Source organism: Ambystoma mexicanum, chromosome 2q (genome assembly GCF_040938575.1).
Source record: "Ambystoma mexicanum isolate Mex_15411 chromosome 2q, UKY_AmexF1_1, whole genome shotgun sequence".
Classification (NCBI taxonomy): Eukaryota; Metazoa; Chordata; class Amphibia; order Caudata; family Ambystomatidae; genus Ambystoma; species Ambystoma mexicanum.
The window spans coordinates 940,057,903-940,066,926 of NC_090924.1; the positions used below are offsets into that span (position 1 = coordinate 940,057,903).

The following is a 9,024-nucleotide window of genomic DNA, read 5'->3' on the forward strand; positions in this document are numbered from 1 at the left end:
TGCTTACTTTGTCATTTCAGCTTCTATGTCAATACCTGGAATCTGTCCACGGGTGGAATTTGAGGACAGAGTGATATTAGCTGCAAAGAAACGAAATGAAATGGCATTGTAATAAATAGGCAAATAAAGACATTGAACCAGTAAGTGAAATCAATTTGGCCAATTAAGGAATGCCCTCCTGTAGTTCCCCCAAGTTCACCTTTTTAACATGCTTCTGGTTTTCATCACAGTGTTTTCGAAGTGCTTCTTCACAGAGATTACCTTTTTTTTAGCCACTTTCAAAGATGCTTATTTCTAGAATGCTGCATTATTTGTTTAATAAGGGACACATAAGATGTATGCTATTTTTAACTATCAACCGAAATAAGTTCATATCCTTAAGAGTCGATTCATCTTTACCAATAACATTCTCCTTCTTACATTTCATATTTCTTCTGCTATATCTGGCCTCCCGGCATACTTCATGACAAACAGTACCATTCAATATGTAATTTTGATTTAAACAGTGATATTGGATTTAAGGTCAGATGTTAATGACTGGTAAAATGGTCAGGTACATGGTTACACCTCGGTCAAAACGTTTCACAATTAACATTCTGGAAATTACATACTGTAGTGATGTTGCATTCAAATGTATCTGGCAGTGATTTCTTTGGAAATAGTAGAGGGAATGTTTATGGGTTTTTGTTGTAATTCATTTATGGAATAGAGGCATCATTGGCGATGGTACCCACCCTATTGTGTCCTTAACCCATTACATACCTTCCGTTAAACAAACATTGTGCCCGCACTACACCGGTCCTCTTCACTCTTCGTTTGCCAATAAGTATGTGTGTGTTCTTTACATTTGAAACAACACTTTTTTACTATTGAACTACCCTGAACTGTGAACGGTTCACATTTTTTAATATGATTGATTATGTGGATAGTGTAATAACATTATTTCTATTATAACATCATGAGCCGAGTTAAACATATTAAGCCCCATAAGTGATGAAGTTGTGGTAAAACAGGCAACATTTCTGAACATCTCCAGTTGTACCACTTGGCTGTATTATGGGGTCAGCAACCAATAAAATAAAAGAGAGTGTTTTAGGAAAGAAGCAGTACCTCCATTAAAAGTGTCTGCAATGATCTAGGCACAATAACAGCATAATGTCATTCTGCTTGGCCCCATTGAATTCCTCTGGGTTTCTCCAATGTGGAACAATAAGAATCTTAAAATAGCCAGTAAATTACTGCTATAACACCACGCTCAGTGTGTCAGTATTATCACAGCTAATACCTCCAAACTTGTAATGAGGCCCACTGAAGCCACAGTGGTAAGTAACACACACCATCAGTGTATCATTAATCGACACATAATTCATTGGTTGAATTGTGATCGTTATGCATTGCATAGTTTTACGTTTGCTAATGTATTTGTAAATAATTGAGACAATAGTGTAATGTGCGTGTCACGATTGGATGTTAAATTCCTCATGCTTGTAGAAAGACAGTATATAAGGTAGGTGCTAGTTAACCCACTCAACTCGACAAAATGCACCCTGATTATATTGAAACTGTTCAATCCAAGAATCAAATACCCCGAGCCAAATCAATCTGTTACCTAATTTGCAACCAGGGTAGGAATGGCAACATTTGGCCTGGGACAAGTTTACTTTTCTGGCTCATGGTGCAATGGGCAAGCCCACAGTGCAGCGATCCCAACTTGCAGAACAAGTAATCTCAATACCAACCTCTCCCCATCCCACAGATTCTCAAGTATAGATAGTAGACATTATTGATATTAAATTCCCTTTGTGCAACATATTTTCAGTTAGTTTGTGGTTTCTTAGAGACCCCTTTAAATGATGCCTCTTACCAAACATAGTAAAACTATATACCACCAGGATAATATAATTGGTGGAATTGGAAAGCTGGGATCTGAGCCGGATTTTCAATGTGTTACAGTTGAACAGTAGACCCCCTTGATTTGCCAGTCGGTCTCTGCCAGACATGACAAGAAGCCGTGGTCGGGGTCTTGCTGGTAATTGTGTCTATGGGGTTTGCACTAGGATAATGCAGAGCAAAAGATGGTGCAGGAACGTGGGTTTTTTGTGCTCCCAAGTTGCAATTTCCTTGAAAGTCGTCTGAATATTTAAACTCACGGAAGTATAGAGAACTGCAAGGGGAATAAGCCTTGGACCTAGTGATGAAGAAGGAGCAAGAGCAAATCATATATTTATGTGTGTTTTCAAATGAGGTGGCGTGTGTGTGTGTGTCAGTTTCTGCGACTGGGTTAATGAGTTTGAGTGTATTTGTGACAGTGTAATGGATAGATGGAAGGATGTATCTGAGTTGATGAGACGTTGTATCTCTGAATCTGGTGTTGATTTGCATGAGTGTCTTTTGTTGGTCCCATAAGAGAAGAGTGTTCTGGATAAGACAATGAAAAATGATCTCACACTTAGAGGGTCATTCAGAATTGGCCAGTAACAGTAAAATCATCAGTATTTGGGTAATACCTTTGAATTTACCGTCCACTCAATTCAGAGTTTGACCAAATACCATTGGTAGTACTCTGTTGGAATACCAGCGATGGGAATTTAGGCAGACGTTTTGCAGAAATCCACCTATTTTTACCTTCACCTTGAAGGTTCAGGTAAGAAATCCAAACTGGCCCTTTTTTTTTTTACTGTACAGGATGAAGCACAGCTGCTTCCCTTCAATCGATTGAAAAATGTTTTTACAAATGGTCATGTTGAGGGGGTAAAAAGGTGAGCATCCCTGATTACTGATAGAAGTCCCTGCCTGAGATCTTACAAGAATATCCTAGGACAGACTTATCTTGTATATGGGGCTGAAGCACAGTTTGTCAACCCGTAGCCTGACAAGATAGATGCATTAGTCTGTCCCTACAAGGATGAATTATCTTCCTCCACAACATACCAGGCCTTGGTACAGTGTATAGGATTTAGTGATATTTAGAAAGAGCCTAAAACATTTTTGAATACATAGGGCCTCATCACGAGATGGGCAGTATCCCATTGGTAATACTGCCGGGATACCGCCGGGGCTATTAGCATTACCGCCAACCCCCCCGGAGCTATTAGCGCTGGATCACGAGTTTGGGGGAACAGTATTTGCCCAATCCCCATTGGACCTTTTGGGAATTCCCCATTGGGCCCAATGGGGAATTTTCAGCGCTGCTACCGTCGGCGGTATTTGCGTGCAGTAATAGCGCCGAAAATCAGCTAAATCATGACAGATTTACCCCCAGCTAGGGGGTAAATCCTGCCAAACCCATGATTTGGTGGACCCTTAAATGCGGCGGTAATAGCGTTACTGCCGCATTTAAGGGTTATCGCCAAACTCGTGATGAGGCAGCTAGGGTACTTTAAGATGAGGCAGCAATACTTAGAGGTGGATGGGGATGCAGAAGTTACTCAAACATCAATAATCAAAATGACTCAGGAAGTTGGAAAAACTTTGTTCTTTTTTAATATCAATTATCTAAAACAGGGAGTTACAACAGGCATCATCCGATGTCGCAAAGAACAATCTCAATACATTTCATAAAAAAAATAACTTTTATAGTCAAAATTCGTCATCACTGACGTCACACTAAGTGGCAAACTACAAGTACCTACGGGGAATTGTGGTTGGTTTACAAGCAACATCTTAGTATACATTTCAAACTGACGAGGGTAGTGATTGGGTCTCTAAGTCAGGGGGTCAACGAAGCGCATCCCAAGTGAAAAGTAATCTTCATTGTCACAAAATACACAGCGATTAATTGGTTACACAAACTATAGGGTTCTTTGATACGTCACCCTCTACAATTGGTTGTCACGCTTGTACCCTTCTGGAATATTCCACACGCTAGCAGCATGCAGGCTAGAACCCCAGGTGCATTGGGGGTTCGCATGGTGTTGCCTCTCCACCCAGTTAGCCCAACATCTATCATCAGCCGTTAAAAGCCATCCTGCAAAGGGAACCTTGTAATCAGGCGTTAAGGATCGGCGCCGTTTACGGCGCCGTAAACCCCTTAACGCCTGAGTCAGAATGAGGGCCACTGAAATCCTTTCCAATCATGGGATTTAAAGCCTTGCTAAAGTGCATTGTGGAACATGCAGGTTCTATACATTCCTATTTTTATACATTGGCTCATCCCTGCAATCTATTCACTACATAGCCAGCCTTTATGATCACTTTGTCCTGCTTGCGTTACTGCATCTGTACAAGTGTAAAATTACTTTGCATTTTCTTCAGTGCTTCTTTGCATTTTCTTCAGTGCTTCTTTGCACGAGCATCTTCCCTTCGATCCTGAAATGTTGCTTAACTTTGTTACTTCATCTTCATTTTCTATAGAGTGTCTATATTTTCTGCGTGATGCAGGACACATGAATTTGTAGCTGAGGCTACGGTATGAGTCTGATGGGACTCCAGTAATTTGAATACGTTATTAGAGAGGTTATTCTTTTTTTTTTTTTTGGAAACTTTATTTACAAAACTATAAAATCATACACATTACAATACACTCCATAAGACATTTAAAGTACTTGAAACCATCAAATACATTTTATTTTAAAACAACTAATTACATTGAAGCATATAACCACACATAGCCCCCAGCCTAATTCACCACATCCCCAGTCACCTCCCCCCAGCCCCTATTTACATAAGTACAACACCAAGTCTAGTATAGCTGAAGAAATTTACCCCAAATTTTCTCAAATAAAACCAATTTCCCTTCCCTTCTGTAAAGTGTCCTCTCCATAGCCGCCAAGTCATGCATTTCAGTCAACCACGTCTCAATATTCAGAGTCATTACCGACTTCCAGTTCCGCAAAACAATTTTCTTACCGATCATTGCCCCTCGGAACAACCACTTCTTCTGATTCTGAGTAAGATCCTCCAGAGACTCATCACCCCCCAATATCACCATTTTGAAATCCAAAGCAGGTAAACCCTCAATCACCACATCGCACACCCGACCAACCTCACCCCAGAACAATCTCACCAACCTGCAGTCCCACAGCATGTGCTCCAATGTACCTGCCACATGAATACACCTCCAACAATCCGAGCTCTCCGACATCCCCCTACTCACCATTCTCTCCGGTGTCCAAAAAACCCGATTAAGAATCTTTATCTGTCTCGACCTCTCCGTGAGCCCCAAAGAACATAACTTAACATTTTCACACATCCTGTGCCACGAATCCTCAGAAATATCCGAACCAATTCTCCTACCCCACTTCTCTCTAAGCAAGTCATTACCATTGTAGTGCGACACAATCTCTTTATAGACTCGACTGGCCAGGCCACCTTCACTCCCAATCGGTTTCCTAGTAAACAAACACAGATCAATTTTACTGTCAAAGTCCACAACCCCAAATGCCCGTTTCAGCTTCATATAATCTGAGATCTTAAAATTCTCTATGTCAAAGTGTCGCTGCAATTCCCTTGCAGACATCCAAATACCATTCTCAAACAGATCAGCCACCCACCGCACTCCACCCAAAAACCAATCCGCCCAAAAAACCACATTACCATTGATCCGAATAGCAGGATTAAACCACAACGACGCACCAGGTTCTCTAAATGCGTCCACACCCAAACATTCACAAATACCTTTCCATGCGCTCCTCAAATTCTCAATCAGCGGATCTTTCCCACACTTCTTTTTTGAAACCGAAGTCAAGACCGCCCGCGGAGTCAACGGTCCAACAAAGCTAGTCTCAGCCTCCACCCACACATCCTGCAATTCATCCACGAACGGAACCAAAAAATCAGACATGAAGGCCAAGTGGTAGGCCCTGAAATTAGGAACCCCTAAACCACCCTCATTTAATGGCAGTTGTAATTTCCACAACTTTAATTTTGGAGGCTTCTTATCCCACAAAAATTCTTGAAGCATCCTGTCCAAATCCTTCCAAAATGAAGATGGTAACACCAAAGGAAGCATACCCAGAACATAATTAATCCTTGGGGCTGAGATCATTTTCAGGGCGTTCACCTTGCCCCACAGCGAGAGATTCAATAAACCCCATCTGTCAAGATCAACACTCAACCCACTGCATACTGATTTCGTATTTTCCGAGATCAAGTCTCTAACCACGGGAGATAACCACACCCCCAAGCACCGCATCTTAACAGGACACCAACGAAATCCCAGGCCCACCATAAATCTCTTGTCCACAAAAGGTGTCAAAGGCATAACCTACGATTTAGTCCAATTAATCTTAAATCCTGAGCACAGCTGAAAATCAGCCATAATCCCTATAAGCACCGGGACAGACCTCTCCAGATCATCCAGAGCCAACAGCATATCATCTGCAAACAGCCACATTTTTTGTTTCAAACCCCAACTCGAAAGTCCCACCACCTCATCCGCCTCCCTAATCGCCTCAGCTAATGGTTCTATGGCAATCACAAATAATAGCGGCGACAAAGGGCACCCTTGTCTAGTTCCTCTCTCCAGCACAAACCTCCCAGATCGCAAACCATTAGTGTTAACCTCAGCCGTGGGAGCAGCATACAGCAGCCTAATCCAAGAAACAAATTTCGCGCCGAAACCCATCCTTGACAAAACCGAAAAAAGAAAATCCCAATTTATTCTGTCGAAAGCTTTCTCAGCATCCAACGACAACATAGCACAATCTCCCTGACGTCCCTCCGATTTTGAAATAGTATTCAATACCTTCCTAATGTTACTAGAGGTCTTCCTACCTTTTACAAATCCAGATTGGTCAACATGAATCAGTGTCGGGAGCAGATTTTCAATCCGAATTGCCAATACTTTTGCCAGAACTTTGTTATCAACATTTAAAAGACTAATAGGTCTGTAACTTGCGGGCAGAGTATCATCCTTTCCTTTCTTCCGAAAAACAGAAATCATAGCATGCCTAGTAGAATCTGGTAGGACACCGTTATCAAACGACTCCAAATACATGTCTCTTAAGAGCCGAAGTGCCGATTGAGGGAGCAATCGATAAAATTCAGCTGGAAACCCATCAGGGCCGGGGGATTTCCCCACATTTAACTTACTAATAGCCTTCTCAATTTCCTCAACTGTAACATCCGCCTCCAGTAGCGCTGAATCATGGTCACCTATCCTCGAGAGATCCAATCTATCCATCAAAGCTTCACCCCTCCCGGTCACTTCAGGTTCATTCTTGTACAGATTCACATAAAAGTCTTGAAAAACCTTATTTATTTCACCAGGATGATATGTAATCTTACCATTCCCATCACGGATCGCCGGTATTGCCCTTTCAGCATCCCTCTTCCTCAGTCTATAAGCCAACCACCTATCACACTTCTCACCCTTCTCGTAGTAAGCACATTTAAGATAAAAGTGACATCGGTCTGCACGTTCATCTATCATTGACTTCAGCTCTCTTCTCGTCTTTTTCAATTCTGCCATGACTTCAGCCCCAACCTGTCCCGCCATAACTCTCTTGGATAGATCATTCAACTTTCCCCCCAGCGATGCCTCCTTGTCATCAGCCTGCCTCTTAAGTCCACTAGAAACAGCAATCAAGTGCCCTCTCATTGTACACTTCAGAGCCTCCCAAACCATACTTGGACGAACTTCCCCCGTATGATTACTCGCCACAAAACAATCTATCTCCCTCTGCAACGTATCCACCACGTCATCTCTATGCAATAAGGCAACATTCAACCTCCAGGAATTACGCCTCTTTAGGGCATATCTCAACCGTAGCTGCAGAGTCACATGCGCATGATCAGACAACAATATACTGCCAATTTCGCTCTTCTTATAAGATTCTGTTATCTTGCCGGCCGTTAAAAACATGTCCAGCCTAGAATACACCGAATGCGCTCCTGAAAAAAAAGTATACTCACGAGAGGTCGGATGCTCCAACCTCCAACCATCTTTTAGATCATGTTCCAAAACTAAATCATCCAATGCCAAGTGCTGCCTGTCAGCACCCCACTTAGCCGAATTCCAACTCCTGTCCATACTGGAGTTAAATACAACATTAAAGTCACCACCCAAGATAATGTCCCGCGAACCCATGTCTTGTAAGGCCTGCGCCACTTTTCTAAAAAAAGTTCCATCATCCACTGACGGCGCGTAAATATTACATAGAGATACCAGTTGGCTCTGTACTTCTATTAACAGAATCACCATCCGCCCATCCCTATCCGACATCTCTTTCAAAACCTTTATATGAGTGTTCCTCCTAATCAGTACCGCAACTCCTCTTGATCTCGAATTGAATGAAGCGCCATAAACCTTCCCCACCCAGCCTTCCTGTTATTCTTGAACACCAAACAATAGTAACTTGGACTGTATTGCCCAGATTTGAGAAAGGCACGTCAAAGGTGCCGAAACACGTGTAATCACTATGGGCTACCTAATAAATCTTAACCAAAAAAGATAAATCTATGTGTGACGCTGTAATAGATGGGTGCAGAAACCCTCTTGTTTTTTTCAGTACTAACAAACAAAGTAGGGGAACTCTGTGTCTTCGTTTTTCTGCATGCACCACTGCGACACAAAGAAGCTGGTATTATATTTAGAGTCGCGGAGGTTTAAGAGTGACGTCAAAAAAAGTCCCCCACTGGTTGCTTGTCTATATCTTCTGGTCTGCTGTGTCTTTACGGGTGTGTCAGTTCTACTTTGTTACTACACAAATCAGTCCGAAGTTTTTTTGTATGTGCAGGAATATTTATTATTTTAAGTGCAGCATAACACCAGCCCTGAGTAGGGCACTGAGTAGATGCTGGATAGAATTCTGGGCCGGTGGTCCGTGAGCATCCGGGTGGTTTCCAGCCCTACTCAGGGTTGTTCGACTTCTGTTCCAATGGGAGCCCCCACCCCAACTTCAATGCCTTGAGAAAGACTTTGGTTGAAACGCACGTCGACTGTTTTTGCTACTGTTACGGTTCACCAACCTGGTACACTGTGCCCCAGGTGTTATGCTGCACTTGAAATAATAAATATTCCTGCACATACAAAAAAACTTCGGACTGATTTGTGTAGTAACTGAGGGGTACCAACCCCCTTGC

General features: G+C 42.3%; 1 pseudogene; it reads right to left on the reverse strand.

The window, feature by feature from the left end:
• Positions 1-7,804, reverse strand: part of LOC138568820 (ATP-dependent translocase ABCB1-like) — a 185,392-nt pseudogene extending 177,588 nt beyond the window's left edge.
• Positions 7,805-9,024: the final 1,220 nt, after the last annotated feature.